Source organism: Nerophis lumbriciformis, linkage group LG01, assembly GCF_033978685.3.
Source record: "Nerophis lumbriciformis linkage group LG01, RoL_Nlum_v2.1, whole genome shotgun sequence".
Lineage (NCBI taxonomy): Eukaryota > Metazoa > Chordata > Actinopteri > Syngnathiformes > Syngnathidae > Nerophis > Nerophis lumbriciformis.
Genome location: NC_084548.2, coordinates 41550959 through 41573335, shown reverse-complemented (window position 1 = coordinate 41573335; position 22377 = coordinate 41550959). Strand labels below are relative to the sequence as shown.

General features: G+C 39.8%; 1 protein-coding gene across 2 annotated transcripts in view; it reads right to left on the bottom strand.

Annotated features, from left to right (window-relative positions):
- The window catches only part of LOC133620337 (prickle-like protein 2), an 87289-nt gene extending 65272 nt beyond the window's left edge, over positions 1-22017 (bottom strand). For both annotated transcript variants that reach the window (XM_061981758.2, XM_061981765.2), the window contains exon 1: positions 21567-22017. The gene's annotated coding sequence lies outside the window, so the exon portion shown is untranslated. The remainder of the gene's footprint in view (positions 1-21566) is intronic.
- Between the last annotated feature and the right edge of the window lie 360 nt (positions 22018-22377).

The following is a 22377-nucleotide window of genomic DNA, read 5'->3' as shown; positions in this document are numbered from 1 at the left end:
TCAGTTGTTCAGACGCTTTTCCATAGTCTAGGAGATGCCTATGGTGAAATACTTGGTACCACTCCTGCAGGGAACTCTAGCTTAGAACTACCTGTTCACATTATATAGTATGCACACGGAGGTGCACTATCTTAAGGGGGGAGGGTGTAACGCAGGTGCCAAATTTATACCTTTTTGAATTTGACTGGTATGCTCTTGCTTACTAGTTACTCTTTGAGCGCTGTGCGTGCTTCCTGGTCACGTGACTGCCGCGGTCCAATTAGCTGGGCTTATAAGCCGGTAGCAGGAAGTGGCCAGCTGACAGATCGATTGTTTGCTCGAGAGCCGACTACCAGCGCCGGAGTTTTTTTGTCTCTCTCTCATTAAGCTGTTGGCCAGGCTTCTCTTGTTTTGATGGCGAGCTAAAGAAAGGAGCATCTAGTCCAAGGAGTATTCTTGGAAGATTCCAGCCAGAAACCCCACCACCTGTTCGGTTTGGGCGGGTAGGAGGCTCTCGAGCCGACCCTTTACATTTGTTTTTTTTCCATCTTTAACCTGCAGTACACGAGCTGTACTGCCATCCTTTTTTTTCTAAGAACTCTTAAGTCTGAACTGAGATTTATTCAGATCCCGAAATATTAATTAATGAAATTTGAATTGTATGTATGTATGTATATAGTCACTGTTTTCCCGATTTATTTCATGTTGAATGGCCATTCAACTTATTGTATGTATATATCTGCTGTCCCTCACAAATTGTCTGTCTAATACACGGTGTCAACCAAACTACAGTTTAAGCTCTGCCTTCTCTCTCCAAGTCGAAACCCTAGACTTCTGTTCTGAGCCCATAAAACCCCGTATATACAGTATTGCATTAAATTTGTAGTACGTATAGGTTACCGTCAGTGTAACCTGTATCGCTGTTGGCCAAATATGCATTGCATTTACGTGTGTGTGCCTGCTGAAGTCGCACATATTTTGTGATCGGGCCGGCACGTTGTTGGAATGGATGAAAAGAAAAAAGACGTGACGACAAAAGCAGTGCCTTTAAAGCACGCCCCCAAGACTGTGGTCCGGGTGGACGAGATATAATGACTGATGAACAATTTCGTTCGATAATGAAAGATGCCTCAGCTCAAAGCCTGAGCCCCGACATTAATGAACGAGCATCCAAGAAAAGATGTCAGGTATGTGGCTTGGGCACATCAGATTAGATCAGTGTGTTGCAAACTGAGCAGTTTAAAGTCCTGAATGGTTGGTTTATTCATTGTTATTTTATTTTCCAATTTATTAGCCTGTGGAAAAAGTTAATGTTGATATTTACCTCAGAAGGCTGCAAATAGAAAAGAGGCATTACATTTTTATTTAAATTGTATTTGATATGCCATTGATATTTTTTAATTATTATTATCATTATTATTTGAAACTCAATTTTGCATGTCACTATAAAATTATATAAGCCTTGCTTGTTCAATATTCAATGCAAAACTTGTTTGGGTCCCTATTAAAAGGTTCATTTATTCAACCTTGGCCCGCAGCTTTGTTCAGTTTTAAATTTTGGCCCACTCTGTATTTGAGTTTGACACCCCTGATGTAGTTGAACCGGATTTAAAGCATAGCACTTTTATTTTGAATCCGGAAAAGTGCTGTTTTGGTTTGAGAAGGTGTCTTGACATGTTTTGAAGATGGACCTGACTTTTTACAATAGGAAACTCCCCTTTTGACTTCCTGCTCACAGTCGTTCATTTCTGTTGAGTTTTTATTCCATCTTATCAAATCAGTCACATTAACAATCTACATTCTATGTTATCAATGCATCTTAACTGTAATCCAAATACGGAAGTGAAGCTCCTCCTCTCTAAAGCGGCAATGCGTTTCAGCAGGCATTCGCTCCAATGATGCGGGCTTTGAGACATCATCGACGACATCAGCGTCGACGTCGACATCGAATTGTCTCCCTAGGGAGACAACTCGCCATGGCTTTGGATCTGATGTTTCCATAGTGTCCCCCTTTTCTTTGTGCATTTCTGCTCGCTATTTTCGAGCTTGTGGCTCAACAGCAACTGACATCATTATATTTCCCCATGCTATGCAATGGTTAGAGGAACTTATAGTTAACGCATTATTAATTTTGACAGCCCTAATTTATGCTTTATATGTCTCATGGAAATGGGATGCAGCAAAGTATGGCAATAGTGTGTGTATGTGAATATGACCACTCAGCTGGGAGGAATAAGAAGAGCAAATATGATCCCCCTCATTTGACGATAAGCGTTGCTTTCAGATGGCAAATATAAATATATAATAAATCTAAAAACTAATTTGATAGGGGGTAGATGAGGGAATATGAATTTGGTGAAAGGATGGAATGTGAGATGCAGATTAAGTGGAGCGACATGAGGAGCATAAAAGAATAACAGTAGAGGTGAAGAGACAAAGGATCCAAGGGGAAAAGTCTCCGTTCATGACGAAACTACAGATTGCAGGCAGTCATCTGTGAATCCTTTCAGTGTTAGAGCAGCTTCAAAACTTGCAATATGTCTGCACCAGTAAAAAAATTACTAAAATAACAAATCAAATAATAAAAAATATATGCTGCTATATGTCTCCAACTTTTGACCATATTGCTAACCCACCCTCTTCCTGCTCTGATTAACAATGCCTCACACAACATGTACAAACTAGGGCTATCAAATGATTAAAATATTTATTGCGATAAATCCCATTTTGTCCATAGTTAACTCAAAATGAATCCCAGATATATATAATTTTTCATCATTAGTGTACCCTTGACAGATAATTTTCAAGTTTTAACACCATTCTTTAGGTGCAAGTTTCTCAGAATAACATTACAAAACATCTTTGACAAATAAGAATGGGTACTGTTCACATTTGAATCAATATGGTACTCCCAATTTTCGGTACTTTTGTGTGTTCACGTGGTAAAAATGTTTTATTTGTATTATAATGACATCTTAAACTGTTTTAATGTAACTTATACAATATCCAATAATTTTTTTATAGTAGCATGTTTGCAATTATTTTGCAAATTTCTTCAACGTAATAATACTAAATTACAATAGGGACCCGGGGTGGACCGCTCGCCTGTGCATCGGCTGGGAACATCTCTGCGCTGCTGACCCGTCTCCGCTCGGGATGGTGTCCTGCTGGTCCCACTATGGACTGGACTCTTACTATTATGTTGGATCCACTATGGACTGGACTCTCACAATATTATGTCAGACCCACTCGACATCCATTGCATTCGGTCTCCCCTAGAGGGGGGGGGTTACCCACATATGCGGTCCTCTCCAAGGTTTCTCATAGTCATTCACATCGCCGTCCCACTGGGGTGAGTTGTTCCTTGCCCTTATGTGGGCTTTGTACCGAGGATGTCTTTGTGGCTTGTGCAGCCCTTTGAGACACTTGTGATTTAGGGCTATATAAATAAACATTGATTGATTGATTGATTGATTGATACAATAATGCAGTGTTATTTTCTTAGTATTGCACAGAATAAAACCCAGCTCCATGTACTCCTTTCATTTTCCATCCGTAAAATATGGGATGGGGGTCCATGGAGGCAATTAATGCAATTAAGTTAAAAACAAATAAGCAAAAGAGCATAGAGTAAAAATAAAGACCAATTGTTTTTTGTTTTTGTTTTCAAAAGTACTAAACTACAAATGAAAGTGAAGAAAAAACTTGACATTATCATTACAAAGTACAGCACAAGGAACCGAGCTGATTATGATAACTATTGCAAGTTAAAATGCAAAGCTAATGTATTCTTATACAGTAGGCTTTTTACTTGGAGCAGACGTAGAGGATGATGATGTCGCTGTTATCGTCACCAAATATTAACGCCATTTCTTCCCCCATGTTGTTGGCTGCAGCCGAGTCGCTAAAGGTGCCAAATGCAGGAGTTGTAGCCGTACATCTAACTTGGCTGCGCTCTTTAGCCATGGGAAAAATCCTGTGTTTAACCAGGTGCTTCGTCAGATTGGAAATATTCCTGCCACTTGCCTTGATATTTACATCACAAATATTGCAGCGAGCATAATCTGCATCGACATTGCATTTGGAAAAGACGAGCCGCAATTTAGAGCGTTTTCTATTTGGCATAGTTGGGTTTTTGTCATGAAACATTGATGGGTTACAAGAATACTAAGAGCATGTCTGCCTCGAAATCGCCTGTTTTCCTCTCAAGTGCTAGCAAGTATTCGACACTTGTGTACTAAGTGCTAATTCAAACAGATGTGACGTCACACGCAACCCAGGCACCAAAACATGGCACCGCTGGATCTTACGTGAATCGGTGCACGGTTGTATTGGCTGGTTTTGGTCGGTGCCAAAAAAGTACCGGATTTGGTGCCCTCCCCTATTGACAAAGCATGGTACCATTTTTAATTTGTAAATGTAGTTAAACCGAATGTATAGCGGAGCGCTTTTATTTTGCAGCCGGAAAACTGTGTGATTGGTTTGAGAACGTGTCTTGACATGTTTTGATGTTGGATCGACTGTTTGCATTAAAAAAAGTCTCCTTTCAACATCCTGCCGACCGTCTTTCATTTCTGTTGAGCTTTTATGTCATCTTACTTACTAAATCAGTCACAGTAACAATCTAAATGTTATGTTACAGTTGTTCTCTATTGCTAAAACACAAAACCCAGTACTCTAAACCAAATGACCAGTTGCCTAAACACATTTAGTAAAACTACCCCCCATTTGCCACAACCACAAACACAATTCATCTGCAGACACTGTTCACATAACCTATCCCCTTTTTCTCAAAACATTTTTCCCTTGCCAAAACACATTTTGCATATATCTCTCCTCCAATATGCATTGTAAAGCTTATGTGATGCAAAACTTGAACACAATGAACATACCTGGTGTCATTCAGTAAACACAACGACTCAAAATTGAAAACACCTGTTACAAATAATGTGACCAACCTTTATAAGTCAGTGCAGTTTGCTGAACGTTCCAAACAAAAATGGAAGATCAAGGCAGAAGAAGAGGAGTTCATGTCAGAGGAGGGAGAGGAGAAGGAGGGCGAACAAAACAACACATTTTCCTTACAAGTGAAGTGAGAGCAACAGTCCTTGACCACGTCATTGTCCACGGCATGAGAATGACCGAAGAGAGACAACGAGTCCAACCAAACCTCAGCAGATTCTTAGTGGCCACCATTACTGTATTCGGGCCTTCAGAGAATACAACAGGTACTGTATGTATGTAGTGGTTTTTTTTACAGGACTGCAGTTACAGTAGTGCAAGGACCATTTCTGACCAAATTACTGTATGTTTGTTTCTCTAGAGTTGAACGATTGCCACGTGCAGGTGGGAGGGCTTCCAGATTCACACCAGTCCAAGAAGTCCTCATTGTGGATATGGTTCGGGAGAACAACGTGATGAGACTACGGGATATACGGGAGAGAATCATTGGTGACAATTTGAACTTTCCGACCACTGACAATGTCAGCCTGACAACCATAGACAGAGTCCTCAAGCGTCAGAGAGTACACATGAAGCAGGCCTATAGGGTAACCTGTGAGGCCTTGTTACTCGGGGCGTCCCGATGCAACTTTTTCACTTTCGATAAGATACCAATATTCTTCTTCTTCCTACTCCTTTTCGAGCATGTTGTAAAGAGAAATGGAACATATGTCATTTGTCATGTCAAAACTGCATTGTTTGAAACAAAACTTCAACCAATACTGGAGCTTAGAGTATTGGCAGATACTGATTTGATATGAATCCGCACGAATCATAGCACATACTTTTATTATTTTGTAGTGTGAAATGTTAAAATGGCTCAAACAAGTGAAAATGTTCACACAGAGAACAGTCAGGTTTAAAAAAGTCTAAACCATTTGATAACAGGAATTTACTTGTCTTTTTTTACACAATCATTAATTAAGTTTAGTGCATGACTCATGACACAGCGAATGATCAAGACACGTTTGTTAGTGGATACTTTCTAATACGCTTCTGCCTTGGAAACATTGTATCTGTAAGTAATATGCAAGTATAAATATTTGATACTTGTGTATTTTGAAAAATGCTGTGTTTTAATATGTCAAGCTTCTGTGCAATTGTGTGCTTAGCCGTTGTGTAGCCTAGTAGTCTATAGCCTACATGTTTACCTTTTGTAAATGACCTCACTAAAATACAAGAAAATACAAACCTTGTGTGCTTATTGGAGGACCTTTAGATTTTTACTCGCTGTCGAACTTGTCACGAGTAAACTTGGTGCAGGACTGCTTACAGTATATCAGCAAGCTGATATTATCCAATATCACAATAACAGGCAGTAGATTTCATTAATCATGCATTAAAAATATCAAGATATTTCTGTACATAGTGAGATTTATTTGATTTTAGAAATTGAACAAAAATCAAATGACTCACCAACAGAGGTTTATGTTCAATTGGTCCAAAAAACAATCTGATAGAAAAAGTTATTTTAACAAGACGATGCACGTGATACTTCGAATAAACTACTAAATCCGAACAGTTTCTTCTTAGTATACAATAAATGTATTCTTTAACAACATGCATTGTCTAATCTTACTGAATATAGACTGAGCTGTACTTAACAGACCCAAAGCAATTAGGGAACGATTGAGACCTTTTTTTGACCAATTTTTAGCCACGGGATGAATGTTGCCTCAAAACCACGAGGCACACAACGGGTGGACTCATCAAGAATGATGGTTTGTTCTACCGAAATACAGACGAACTACTCCTAACAAGGCGTGCAGGTAAAAACATTATTTTAAACTCAAAAAGGTACAAAAAACGGAAAACAAGGTGAAGGCACAACGCGCTGATCGCACTTGGAGCTAAAGCTTAACACTTAGCATAGACTATGGACATAGAGAACTTATGTTGACAGGTGCATGAAGCAAACAATTAGCATAAACTTGAAACAAGACATGAACCTATGTGACCGTTGCATACAGCAAACAATGACGTCAGACTGAGCGGGCGAGCAAGGTGAATAAATAGCTCTCTGATTAGTGGTTGACAGCAGCTGAGTGTGGGACCACTAACCAGAGGCAGGTGAACCCAATTAATCCTCATGGTGACCAAAATAAACCCAGGAGTGCACACAACAGGAACTAAGGGAGTCCAAAATTAACAGAACATAACTAACCAAAACATGATCCGGACCACAGATCATGACAGTTTCATGAAACACAATTAGAACAAGTGGTGTAGGAAACTTGTAGGTGGTAATAAAGGAGCATGAATACAAATGAGTATAAGACCTGATGTTTGACTAAATCAGATTTTATCATGGCTGTAGATTCTTGGCATCTAAATGTACATTTTTAAAGTCTTTTTAACAACCTCTGAAATCAGTGTCTGTGTTAATATGGCTGACAATGAAATACTCAAATAATAATTGCATCTTTTATACATTTGGCCAGGAACATAATGTGCAACATTATGATGCCACAGTGAAGTGACCACCTGGTAATGAAAAAACATCCTTTCCACATTTTACGTTTGTAGTCGCAAAGTGATGGCCAGAGGCAGGATTTGTGAGGTCACAGTGACTTTGTGAATTCCTGAGCTATCACGTTCACAAGAAAGTGAGCGACAGATGGATGGGAACGTTAAAATCATAATGCCTACAGCTATGGTTTGCAATAACGGGCAGTCAAACGCTGGGGCGCACAGAAAGTAACATATCTTCTTGTGAGCCTGTACAAATGGGAAAAAATAACACCAAAGTAGCTGCAGGCAAAATTTTCATCTTCTGAATTGCAGGAAGCCCTGAAAGAACAGCTACACGTTGCCGAAGGTGATCATATTGTGTTACTGAGTGGCTTGATGACAGGTGGTCCCCCAGTGGAGGTCCATAGAATGTATTTAAGACTGTAATTGTTCTCACCAACGTTCTCACCAAATCAAAGTCACCTAAATTAAATCTCCAGAAGGAAACATCTCATGTGAAGTATTTCCACGACAGCTTTTTACAGTTCAAGTGATCATGCATGTATTATAGATTGTGCATACACATACCTGCTGTATTTCTGTAGGCACATGTTGCAGGTAATAAAAGTGAGGTCATAAAGACAATATGAAAATTAAAACCTGAAAATATGAATACAACATTAGTTTGCAATTTAAAGGGGAACATTATCACAATTTCAGAATGGTTAAAACCATTAAAAATCAGTTCCCAGTGGCTTATTTTATTTTTCGAAGTTTTTTTCAAAATTTTACTCATCACGCAATATCCCTAAAAAATCTTCAGAGTGCCTGATTTTAACCATCGTTATATACACCCGTCCATTTTCCTGTGACGTCACATAGTGATGCCAACACAAACAAACATGGCACATAGAACAGCAAGCTATAGCGACATTAGCTCAGATTCAGACTCGGATTTCAGCGGCTTAAGCGATTCAACAGATTACGCATGTATTGAAACGGATGGTTGTAGTGTGGAGGCAGGTAGCGAAAACAAAATTGAAGAAGAAACTGAAGCTATTGAGCCATATCGGTTTGAACCGTATGCAAGCGAAACCGACGAAAACGACACGACAGCCAGCGACACGGGAGAAAGCGAGGACGAATTCGGCGATCGCCTTCTAACCAACGATTGGTATGTGTTTGTTTGGCATTAAAGGAAACTAACAACTATGAACTAGGTTTACAGCATATGAAATACATTTGGCAACAACATGCACTTTGAGAGTGCAGACAGCCCAATTTTCATCAATTAATATATTCTGTAGACATACCCTCATTCGCTCTCTTTTCCTGAAAGCTGATCCGTCCAGTTTTGGAGTTGATGTCAGCAGGCCAGGGAAGCTAGGGTCGATATTCTTCTCTTGATCATCTTCGGTGGCATAAGGGACGGTGTGAGCCAAGACATCCAGGGGGTTTAGCTCGCTCGTCTGCGGGAACAAACTGCCGCCATTGCTTGCCGTGCTACCGAGGTCTTTTGTCCCTGAATTGCTCACACACTCCGGCAGATTCAATGGGGGGTCTGGCGGCAGATTTCTTTGACTTTATCGTTGGAAATGCATCTGCTTTGAGTGTCGCAGGATATCCACACATTCTTGCCATCTCTGTCGTAGCATAGCTTTTGTCGGTAAAGTGTGCGGAACAAACGTCCAATTCCTTGCCACTTTTGCATCTTTGGGCCACTGGTGGAACTTGAATCCATCCCTGTTCGTGTTGTTACACCCTCCGACAACACACCGACGAGGCATGATGTCTCCAAGGTACGGAAAACAGTCGAAAAAACGGAAAATAACAGAGCTGATTTGACTCGGTGTTTGAGAAAATGGCGGATTGCTTCCCGATGTGACGTCATCGCTCCGAGAGCGAATAATAGAAAGGCGTTTAATTCGCCAAAATTCACCCATTTAGAGTTCGGAAATCGGTTAAAAAACTATATGGTCTTTTTTCTGCAACATCAAGGTATATATTGACGCTTACATAGGTCTGGTGATAATGTTCCCCTTTAAAGGGGACCTATAATAAATAGTGGCGACTTGCCCAAGGTGTACTCCGCCTTCCGCCCGAATGCAGCTGATATAGGCTCCAGCACCCCCAGCGACCCCAAAAGGGACAAGCGGTAGAAAATGGATGGATGGGATGGATGTTACATTGTGTTAAACAATGTCAAAGCACCAGATCGTAAGGTTCATGCAATTGGGCGTGAGCTTATCAGCAGTTTGGGATGCCTCTTTTTAAAGAGTCTGGCAGTATTTTTTTTAACAGCGGGAAGTCAGTGATGTCACTGATTGACGGACGTACTTATGTGGGCATTTCTAGTGTGCAAGTCCACAGACATCCTCTCCCTCTGCTTCAGGCTGTGAGACGAACGGCTTTTGACTTGAGCTTGTCTCAGGCTGAAGCTTGTGTGTTATTTATTATTTTCTAATGCCATCCCACTTGTTCCAATGTCTATAAAATAAATACTTCCGTGTTTCTCTTTATTTTGCACGGGACTGTTTCGTCAAAATGAACCAGTACGAAATTGGATGAGCCGCTAAACGCCGAAGTAAAAAGACGAAACAAAAAGAAAAGTTACTGTAGGTAAAAGTATTATTTTCATCTAATCTTGGCATGTGCATAATAACACCGAAGTGTGACATGCAGTAACATAAAGGCTCGTAAAACACAACTTTTTTCTCTAGCTCTTAAGTCAGTATCGATCGAAGAGTGGGCAGGTGTACCTATTGCTGTGACTGGTTTAATCTATATACGGTATATGAAGTTTATTTTTGACTATGTTTGGAAAAAAATAGCGGTGACGTTGATCGTCAAGATATATATTTAAACCATGTGCATATTCAAAAGATAAATTAATTATTTTGGAAAGGGTGGTTTTATTTCCAATCTCAGAACGCCTCCACAAACTAACACACACATGCAGACAGAAGATTATACATGTGACTGGACATCATAATTAATGCAAACTCAAGGCCCGGGGGCCATCTCTTTTTATGTGGCCCGTAAAAGCCTTATAATAATAATGTGCATCAATAAAGCACTTAATTTATTTAATAAATGTATTTGATTTTTTAAAATTTGACAGAAAAAATTTACTGCATCCAACTACATATCTTTTAAATTTTAAATGGGTCCTATTATGCAAAACCAACTTCTCTTACCTGTTGGTACCTGTTTTTGTGTATTTTGTTCCAAAAATGTGAAATCAAACCATGGAGACATGGTGGAGGTATTTATAAAACAGTCTTGCCTTCCTTCATAATTGCTCCAAATGACCTATTTGGAATTCGAGTAACTGATGACATTTTTGTCCCTAGTTACATCAGCAGATCTCTCCATATATGGTAAAGTTTTACCCCACCTTTGCATGAGTCCGCTATTGTAGTCCTAAATCGTAGTCAAAAAGTTCCTTCTTTTTCTCTATCCTCTTGTTGTGGGGCAGACTGGCTCGTACAGGCACATGCATCCTACGCTGTTGCCATTTCTATTATAAAAAAGTAGCGTATAGTTCTTGCTTATATCTGTCAGTAGACTTGATATGGAAGCACTAAAAACTACAACATGGCTGACGGGGAGAAAACACAGTTGAAGTGGAGGCACGTAAATAAGACTGCCCACAATACGGCGCATCCTGAAGACACGGTCAGAAAGCGGTTTGTAGATGGTCTGGAAAAAACACAATCTATGCAAAATGTTGACCAAAGAACCATTATTACATGTTATGTAAACAACAAGGAAGTGTTTAAATGTAGAAAAAAAACATAATATGACCCCTTTAATATTATCTGATCATGCAAGAAAATATTCCAATAATAAATACCTACATATTTCTATTGGCACCTCGTCTTATGATTTCAAAGCAAGTTATATATAAAAATAATCAAATGCATAGACAATTGTGTAATTATATCCATCCACCCATCCATTTTCTATGGCGTGTCCCTTTCAGGGTCGCAGAGAGCTGGAGCCTATCCCAGCAACACTCGGGCGGAAGGCGGGGTCCACCCTGCACAAGTCGCCACCTCATCGCAGGGCCAACACAGATAGACAGACAACATTCACACTCCCATTCACACACTAGGGCCAATTTAGTGTTGCCAATCTGTCTATCCCTACGGATCCCCCATCTTTGGAGGTGGGAGTGCCACCGTGTTGCCCTGTAATTATATCATAGAGCGATTATACATTTACAATAGTAAAGGGACAAGCAGTAGAAAATGGATGGATGGCAGAATAAATTCGCAGTTACAATTAAGTGGCCCTCTAAGGGCAGCCAAACTGGGATGTGGCCCTCATTAAGAACAAGTTTGACACCCCTGATCTAGATAATAAGGATGTGTTTTAAATGTACATTAAAATCACCATAGGTCCCTTTTAAGTCTGTTTTCAATGGGGATCGTTAGGTGACTTATTAACTGTGCTGCACGCAGCCGCCAGGGTGAGAGTTAAGATCACCCTGCTTTATCTTTGGTGACAGCTTAAAATTAAACATAAACAGTGTTAGTAATATCTTTTAATTTAAAGCCAAATGCAGTGTGTTCATTTTGCTGCTATCATTTAACGTTTTCCACGTGCAAGTACACATGCATGTGGGTGTTACATTTAGTTCATTGTGCGCTTACGTGAGCTATCTCGAATGGCCTTTAAATGAGTGTGCCTACATGTCTAAAAGGAGCTTCGTAATGATGTCATTACTTAAAAGATAGAGTGAGTGCATAACCTCAGGGCAGTGCAGCACCAAAGAATACCTGTCTCACATCAATCAGCAGTAATATTTACATCCTACTGTCAGTCTGGGGAAGGTATCGATCGGTCCAAGTATCCATCCCGCGCCTGCAGCATTATTGTGTCTGCTTCCTTGCGTCCCATCAATTCTCCCTGAATGTAACTTTACATTTGAGGGAAAAACACAGTCTCTCTTTTTAACCATACATAAAGTGCATATTTATCCAATCAGCATTTTCTTAAGACACACTGTGACACAAGATTGAAGAAACAGTGTGGTCGGTCAAATTTGAAGCACAAGATTGAAAAAAAATCTCTCTGCCATAGTGTTGTCTTCTCCTATTCTTCAGATTGTCTTCAATTTTTCCCTGAAGGCACCATTTCAATCTAAAGGCCACACAACTGTCATCGAGGTCATCCAGTAAGAGAAGAGCTGCAGATGGCTGCAAGTGTTTGTCCAGATGGAGAAGTGGGACCGGAGCAGTGAGGCTAGCAGTTTAGTTCGTACGCACTGCAACTTTGTGCAAAGGACTTTCCAAAGTATCCCACAGTCAAATATGGTCAAAGACAGAAGGTATACTTCCAGTCCTCATTGGAATATTAATTGGTTACCTTAAAACTGTGAACCATTTGTTTTCAGGGTGCAACAATACTGCTAGAGCAAACCAGAATTCAAGCAATTTTTCCTGGATGACACATCACACATTTAAAATATAAAATTAGCAACATGTATTTGTTCTTTGTTTTTTTAAAGTTAAAGTTAAAGTTAAAGTACCAATGATTGTCACACACACACTAGGTGTGGCGAAATTATTCTCTGCATTTGACCCATCACCCTTGATCACCCCCTGGGAGGTGAGGGGAGCAGTGGGCAGCAGCGGTGGCCGCGCCCGGGAATCATTTTTGGTGATTTAACCCCCAATTCCAACCCTTGATACTGAGTGCCAAGCAGGGAGGTAATGGGTCCCATTTTTATAGTCTTTGGTATGACTCGGCCGGGGTTTGAACCCACAACCTACCGATCTCAGGGCGGACACTCTAACCACTAGGCCACTGAGTAGTACAGAATGTTTCATTGCTGTTCATTACAAAATAAAAATAATACACAGCAATAACAATGCAGGGCATCTGGTTCATAAGAAACGATACATTTTGGATGAACAGATGGAACCTTTTAAAGTCCATATTTATTCAAAATGGTGGTGTCAAACAATATATTTTAAAAACCGGTTAATTTGAATTTGGATTACCGTATTTTTCGGACTATAAGTCGCAGTTTTTTTCGTAGTTTGGCCGGGGGTGCGACTTATACTCAGGAGCGACTTATGTGTGAAATTATTAACACATTCCCGTAAAATATCAAATAATATTATTTATCTCATTCACGTAAGAGACTAGACGTATAAGATTTCATGGGATTTAGCGATAAGGAGTGACAGATTGTTTGGTAAACGTATAGCATGTTCTATTTGTTATAATTATTTGAATGACTCTTACCATAATATGTTACGTTAACATACCAGGCACGTTCTCAGTTGGTTATTTATGCGTCATATAACGTACACTTATTCAGCCTGTTGTTCACTATTCTTTATTTATTTTAAATTGCCTTTCAAATGTCTATTCTTGGTGTTGGGTTTTATCAAATACATTTCCCCAAAAAATGCAACTTATATATGTTTTTTTCCTTCTTTATTATGCATTTTTGGCAGGTGCGACTTATACTCCGGTGCGACTTATACTCCGAAAAATACGGTAATCTTAATTAATCACAAGTTGTTACTCACTTGTATAAATTAAAAGACCCAAATATTTTGACTCAAATGCAATTTTACTATCAGAATGTGTCTTAAGTGTGTTACTTGAATGCACGTCATTCATATTTCTTAAAACAGTTTTTTTTTATCAAGACCTGTTGGGTTTCAATATGAAGTGACATTTACCAACGAGCACAGCAGTCAGAGTCTGACGTATTGACCTGATCACTGACCGTATAACAACTAGTGCTGCCTTTCAGGTTAAGGTCATAGAGCAGGTGCGCTCAAAACAAACTGTGTGATTAATACTTTACATGATTAATTCCATAATTCTTTTTGATTAATCTCATTACATTTAACGGCACTGATTTAAAACCTACAAATATTTGCTTGACAGGTATTATTGTTGTTGTTAAATTATCCTCCTTCCTATTGAAATAATTTGACTTTTTTTGTATTTTCTGGGCCACTTCACATTGACATATACAGTACCCTTATTAACAGATTATACATTATTTCTACATTGGTTATTACAGTATGCCATCAGTGTACTGATGTAAGAGTGACCTACTGCCAGCCAAATAGTGATCCTGCATTTATCACTACTGCTCATCTTACTGGTTAGGTACACAAGGTAGTAAGTGCAACATTATGCCTGATTATTGATTACTGATTATGACTGATTCTGACATTTTTGCCCTTGCCACCAATTTTAATGATTGTATTATTTATTTTACCAAAACTCACTGATGATCTTGTGATCACTCACGTCAGACATTTTCCAATTTATTATATTTTATTTGCATTTCATTCACTCAATGTCCAATAAAAAAAAATTAATACATTAAAAAAAATCATGAAAGAAAAGGAACAGAAGGAAGTATAACCTTATAACTGTGAAAAAAAACAGTGTGACAAACTTTAAACTTTAAACATTTGTATGTACGTACAACACTTAAAAACTTGAGCATATCAGTATGTAGAATTCAATTATGGAATGGATAAAAGGCGCCCTATTTTGCAAACCCAACTTGTGTTACCTATTGGTGCCTGTTTTTGTGTATTTGGCATCTGAATTTATTTGTTCTTTGTTTTTTTAAAGTTAAAGTTAAAGTTAAAGTACCAATGATTGTCACACACACACTAGGTGTGGCGAAATTATTCTCTGCATTTGACCCATCACCCTTGATCACCACCTGGGAGGTGAGGGGAGCAGTGGGCAGCAGTGGTGGCCACGCCCGGGAATCATTTTTGGTGATTTAACCCCCAATTCCAACCCTTGATGCTGAGTGCCAAGCAGGGAGGTAATGGGTCCCATTTTTATAGTCTTCGGTATGACTCGGCCGGGGTTTGAACTCACAACCTACCGATCTCAGGGCGGACACTCTAACCACTAGGCCACTGAGTAGGTAAACCAAACCATGGAGTCATTGCGGAGATCTTCAAGAAACAATTTTGCCTTCCTTCATACTTCCTCCAAATGAGTTGTTTGGAATTTGCACAACTTGAGACGTTTTTCCAACATGTGACATTTTCAGATATTTCCATATATATTAAAGTTTTAACCGAAAAGCTTTGCGCGAGCCGGACATTGTAGTTTTCACACGATCAGTACCGGAAGACAAGATTGTTCCAATGCGTGCGCACAGACGACGTCACTTCCTGTCAACTTGTTTAACGTCAGCTATATAAATGCAAGCCATTATTGTTACCATGGTTTTCTTTTTTGTAATCTTTACTTCAATAATGTCATATAAAACATTACATACAAAATAACAGAACAAAATAAAAGTTATTCAAGAATAAATAATTTATTTTGAAACCGTACGAATCCGAACAGAAACCCGAACAATCTACTCAGCAGCCTTAAATGACAAAGATATCAATATTTTTTACTACTTTATTTCCAGATATATATCAGATACATAAATTCACAATACTGACAATTTAAAAGTCTACTTTTTGTTAGCCTGCAGATTAGATTCAAGTGAAGTGCCTCGTTTAAAAAACTCAACATTTAAAAAAGGATTACTCGTTTGGAGTCATTGGTGCCCCTGAACGTCATTCTGTCTAATGACAGTACAGTAGAGTGAAAGTGATTGAAATTGTGTCGCTAATACTCCCTGATTTTGTGGGCTGATCGTGTTTTTCCCGGTAACAATCGTGTAGTGACAGTTTTGTTCACCAGGATGCTGTAGGACGGGCAGGAAGCAATGTGCAGGTAATAATCTTTCATTCAAATAGGCAAAAATACAAAAAAGGTCTGCACCGCTAAGAAAAGTGCAGGGGAAGTTCTGTGCTTACTCAACATAGCAAACAAGACTAATACTATATACAAACGTAGATTGTAGCATAAAAGTTACAAGTTAAAGTACCAATGATTGTCACACACACACTAGGTGTGGTGAGATTATCTTCTACATTTGACCCATCACCCTCACCCCCTGAGAGGTGAGGGGAGCAGTGAGCAGCAGCGGTGGCCGCACCCGGGAATTATTTTGGTGATTTAACCCCCAATTCCAACCCTTGATGCTGAGTGCCAAGTAGGGAGGTAATGGGTCCCATTTTTATAGTCTTTGGTTTGATTGATTGATTGAGACTTTTATTAGTAGGTTGCACAGTGAAGTACATATTCCGTACAATTGACCACTAAATGGTAACACCCGAATAAGTTTTTCAACTTGTTTAAGTCGGGGTCCACTATCATATATACTATCATCATAATACAGTCATCACACAAGATAATCATCAGGGTGTATACATTGAATTATTTACATTATTTACAATTCGGGGTGGGGGGGGCTAGGTTTGGTTGTTATTATCAGTCATCAACAATTGAGAACAGAGAAATGGATATTGAAACAGTGTAAGTCTGACTTGGTAGGATATGTACAGCAAGTAGTGGACATAGAGAGAGAGAGAGATCAGAAGGCATAAGAAAAGTATCTACATTTGATTGTTTATATTTTATTATTAACAATCCGGGGAGGGTGTTAGTTTAGAGTTGAAGTTGCCTGGAGGTGTACTTTTATTGCGGTTTTGAAGGAGGATAGAGATGCCCTTTCTTTTATACCTGTTGGGAGCGCATTCCACATTGATGTGGCACAGAAAGAGAATGAGTTAAGACCTTTGTTAGATCGGAATCTGGGTTTAACGTGGTTGGTGGAGCTCCCCCTGGTGTTGTGGTTATGGCGGTAGTTTTGACATGTACTTCGGTATCAGGGAGGTGTTGCGGATTTTATAGACTAGGCTCAGTGCAAGTTGTTTTACTCTGTCCTCCACCCTGAGCCAGCCCACTTTGGAGAAGTGGGTAGGACTGAGGTAGGGTCTGGGGTGGAGGTCTAGAAGTAATCTGACTAGCTTGTTCTGGGATGTTTGGAGTTTAGATTTGAGGGTTTTGGAGGTGCTAGGGTACCAGGAGGTGCATGCGTAATCGAAATAATTGGTATGACTCCGCCGGGGTTTGAACTCACGACCTACTGATCTCAGGGCGGACACTCTAACCACAAGGCCACTGAGCAGGTAAAGCTCAAATAAAGGTAATAAGGTACATAATACAAGTATGACAACAACCCAGAAACATAACTGTCGTATAAAGCGAACAATGGACCTGTGAGGAAGGCAGGGTGAACCGGAGAAATATAAGGGATTGATTAGTGGCGATGGCAGGTGGCGCCACTAATCAACAAACAGAAAAACGTGCCTGAGCTCAGATGTTCCTAGCTACAAGAACGTAAACAAAGGAGGACGATGAATACTGGCAACATGAATATACACTAAACTAAGGAGAACAACCACAAACCAACACCGGACCTGACCGGGACAGACCGGTTATGACACTATTCAAACTCAAACGCTTTAGAAAGTACAAAGAAGAAGATTCCTGAGAAACATCTTCAACCTTATCGAAAAATTAGTTCATCTTATTCACCTCATTATGTGAATCACAACTTACTTAACCATTTATTCATGAGAACTTTATTTATTATACATTTATGTGAATTGTTTATGTTACAAATTGAGCACTGTAAGTGAACAAATGTGTTAGAAACTGCTATTAAACAGAAAAGGGCTTAGATTTAATCGGCTCTGCTTCTTCCTACTCCTTTTTGCATATCTTGTTATGAAAAACTGGAATGTGTAATGTACAATATTGTAACTGTATGCACATTCAAAATAAAGTAAAACCATAATCATATAATATCTGCCCCCTTTTTACACAAATACAACAATTGCTGTTCAACTCAGAAAACTACTGTTTTCATAACATACAACTAAAACAATATACAAAAACATCAGTTTACTGCACTCAAAGTTATATCTTTTCATCATCATCCATCCATTTTCTACCGCTTGCCACTTTCCGGGTCAGGAGGGTGCTGGAGCCTATCCCAGCTGCACTCGGGCGGAAGGCCACAAGTCGCCACCTCATCGCAGCTTTTTATCATTATGATTTTTTGATTTTTTTAAAAATACAGAAATATTTACATCATTTTGTTACTGATGACAAAGCAAATTAGCGTGATATCTACAATATATATCTAGTTAATAGCAAATAATTGTATTCTTAGAGCATGCCAAGGGGCCAATAAAAAATAAATTGCGAGCTGAAAACGTACGCCTGCCAAAAAGTTGCATTTGAGACAGTAATGACAAATATTTGACATTTGTATCAGACATTACTACATAAAATATCATCGTGTATGAATAATTTTGTGTTGGATTGTATGATTCCTTTAGAAAGCAGTCACATTAATTATCCATCAAAGAAGTGTGCACACCTGTGAGTAAGTAGCAAAATTGTCCTCCTCACACTTCATATTTACTGTGCGTGTAAACGGAGATTACCAAACAACGGAGCGGCCCCTGGGTCACACACATAGGCCCCGGAAGGTACCTGATCACAAAGCAACAGGTGCACTCAAGTATCATGTCACACTCACAATCTAAGCCTCTTTGATGCAATGTAAAAAAGCTACATCTTTGTGAGCATCTGTGGTGAGTTTGTCTCTGAAAAGACAGTGTAGGCTCTTTGTTCTTTGTTCTGGCAGTCTTGTGACGGGTCTGCAGTCTTGGGCTGCGTCACTGCTGACTGTAATGGCTGAACAGAGCAAGATGGAAAAACCTCTGCAGTAGGCACACACACATATATACTTCTACACCTATAACTAAAAATAAAGCACATCATCCAACCTATTTGTCTCCAAATTAATGAAGTTGTTTGTTGTTAAGGCATTTATAGACTGAGAGCCACTTCCAATATGCCATTCCTACATTATAAAGACAACTGTAGATATTAACATAATATTCACTAATCTTGGGAAATGACTGTTCAAAAAGAACATAAAAAACTGCTCGCCATCATCATTTCCTACGTGAGAACATATTCTCATTTTAATTTAATCTGACACAGCAGGACAAGCTCGCAGGGTCCAACTCAGATGCGTTGGAACACAAGTTTCATTTTCTGTTCTGAAACCTTTCAAAAATGCGGCGTTTTAAGTGTCTGTACCGACCATCACCATGACAACTGAAGTAATTCTAAACATGCAGCAAAACGGATTAAACAGCATATACAAAACACAAATTCTGCAATTACAGCAGCTATTATGCATTCAGAAACTGCTGCAATATTTGGTAACTGATCATTGATCCTGACAAATTGGAGATTTGTGTATTTCCATCATTTCATTTCATTTCAACTGTGCACCTTTTCCATCTTATATAATACAAAGGTCATGGTGTATCTATTATTAAATGTCCTGGTCATAAGAGTGTACATTATTAATGAGGACGCTGTCATCTTTAAACACACAACGGGGGGACTGCGACCCAGGTGCCAAGTGTGTTTTAGCTAAATGAACCTGAGCACTCTCAATACACAAACACTTGAATTACAAGACAAGTCGAGACAAATGTAGTTGCACAATCCCCAATAAAGTCAACTATATAAAAAAACAAAACGTAGGCTCATCTCTCAGAAAATGCTAACTGTTAAAAGATAATTCAGCTCAGAACCAAACACGTCCTTTGAAGGAGGCGAACACATAGCCTTTGTTGTATTGACAGAATTGTGTAACATCTACGTGAGCCACCTGAGCAGTCAGCATATCAAGCACATAAAAGCAGCACAGAAGCACAAGCGCACTGTGAAAGCACCGTATGGGGCACAGCAGCGAGAGCTTTGAGACACCCGCCCACCCTTTCTGAATCAGCCGTTTCTGTGGTGACCAGAGTGGTGATGCTGCTGCTGGTGGGAGGGGGTGTAGTGCTCGCTGAAAGTGAAGAAACAAACATTCCAAATCTGGTGGGGGCAACATGAAGGCAGAGATGGATGGATGGATGGATGGATGGATGATAAAAGGATGCAGTTGGGTCAACAGGGAGCTGCCACTGATTCCTCAACATTCCATTGCTGACAGATTTGACACTTGGAGCCAAAAGATTGCAGCGTTCTCATCCACAGAGACACAAACACTGAGGGGAAGCTTTCAGTCACAGTGTCAGCCAGGATCGTGTCTTCTCGTGCAGCCTTGAGAAGCTTTTTTTAAAAAACAAAACCAAAAACTACTATTCCTCAGTCCTCTCTGCCTATGGCCTACAAGTTCGAAAGAACTCAACAAGTTGTGTGTTAAAAGGCATGACCTGCTCGATTCCCTGCAGTCACTGACAAGCTGCCATTGCCATTACACACAAATTACATCCCAAGATGAAGAGCAGGCGTTACAAGAATTCTAACATGGATGAGAAGCAGTGGTTATTGTATAGATAACATACGAGTTTTAGAATGATAATGTAACGTTATTACAAAATACCAATTTTCATAATGCAAGGATCATTTTCGGACTATATTTGATTAGTCTTTTGTGAAATAAAGCCAGTATTTTGGGCACACTCTTATGCTGATTAGGCTATCTTGTCCTACACAGATTGTCTTCTGTCGGTGCAACAACAAATCAGAATGGATGCAATCGTTCTCATGTGCATCTGAGACTAAAGGCTTAAGCTAAGCCCAAGAAAAACAGGCAAAATCTGCAATGCAAACACCCCCAGATTTCCCAGACAGTTGTCGATTTACTACTGTGTCCACACGCTGTGAAAGGCAATGTGTGTGCGCATTTGCATTGCTTCAAATACTCCAGTCCGCCTTCAGCGCTGCATCAGAATTGGCAGTCTTCTTTTATGTTGTTCTTCCTTCTTGCTTATCAAAACAAGACTGCGATAACGCTGGCAGAGCCATTGCTAAAACGATTCCCACTCCACCCACTCGCTCTTTCAGGGACACACGGACGTACACATGGGGAAAGGGGACATCAGACACATCCACTCCTATCAGAGCACATGCTTTTCCCCAAGTCCCAGTTGTCTTTTTCACCTGTCACTCAGGAGATAAACAAGCCTTGAAGAAGAAAAAAAAAAAACACTACCTCCACTCTCGCAATATAATGGAGGCACCCGTTACATTAGGAAAACTTTAAGCAAAGGCATTTCTCCAATCAAGACAGGTTTTTCAATACGGCTATATTTTTGAAAACAGCTAAACGCACACTTTCAGATGAAGTATAATGAGGCTAAGGTGGATGAGTGATTCCATCAAGATGCTGCATACACACTCACCTGTTTTGGCAGAAGCTCCCAGCGACTGAGATATGAAGTGTGCTGGGTGGAGTAAGAAGCTCAAACTGGACTCAAACCAGCGGACTGACTGCAATGCATGTGCAGCTCACGCCACTCTCCCTCTTTCCTGTCTCGGAGACGACAAGCAAGCTCTGTCAGTGCTGCCTTGCACCCAACTATAGCAGGAGCAGAGAGGAGGCTGGGGGCTGCTGGCTGTCATCGGTCTCTCTTCCTTTGCTTTCTCTCTCTAGCTCCCTCCCTCGCGTCTGTGAAAATGTGTTTACATTAAGCTGACTCTATCTGCATGCATCTGTGTGGTGTGTGTGTATGTGTGTGTGTGTGTGTGTGTGTGTGTGTGTGTGTGTGTGTGTGTGTGTGTGTGTGTGTGGAAACAGAGTGTTCCCACAATAATAATGTACTATTGTAGAGGTTGTGGGTGAAATCTACTCCTTTTCCCCGTTGGACACCACCTACCACTCCTCCTAAGCATCCCCCCCATCCACCCTCTTCTTGCCAGCCCCTTACAAGCCTGTTCAAATGAGTCATCAGCTTTTAGCCAATCATGGTTGTGGCACGGAGCCGCGGATCAGAATAACATGAGTATGTTCTTGTGTTCCTAGGAGAAGAAAATCTAAATGAAAATTATGAAGGTACCTTTATAAAACAACACCTTATTCAAAACAGGAAAACTATCGGTAACACTTTAGTATGGGGAACATATTCTAAGTAACAAAGACTTAATTTAGAGCTATTTGGACATTGTAAGTAACAAAGACTCAAGGGTTGGGGTTATTGTAGTTTTGTGTTTTGT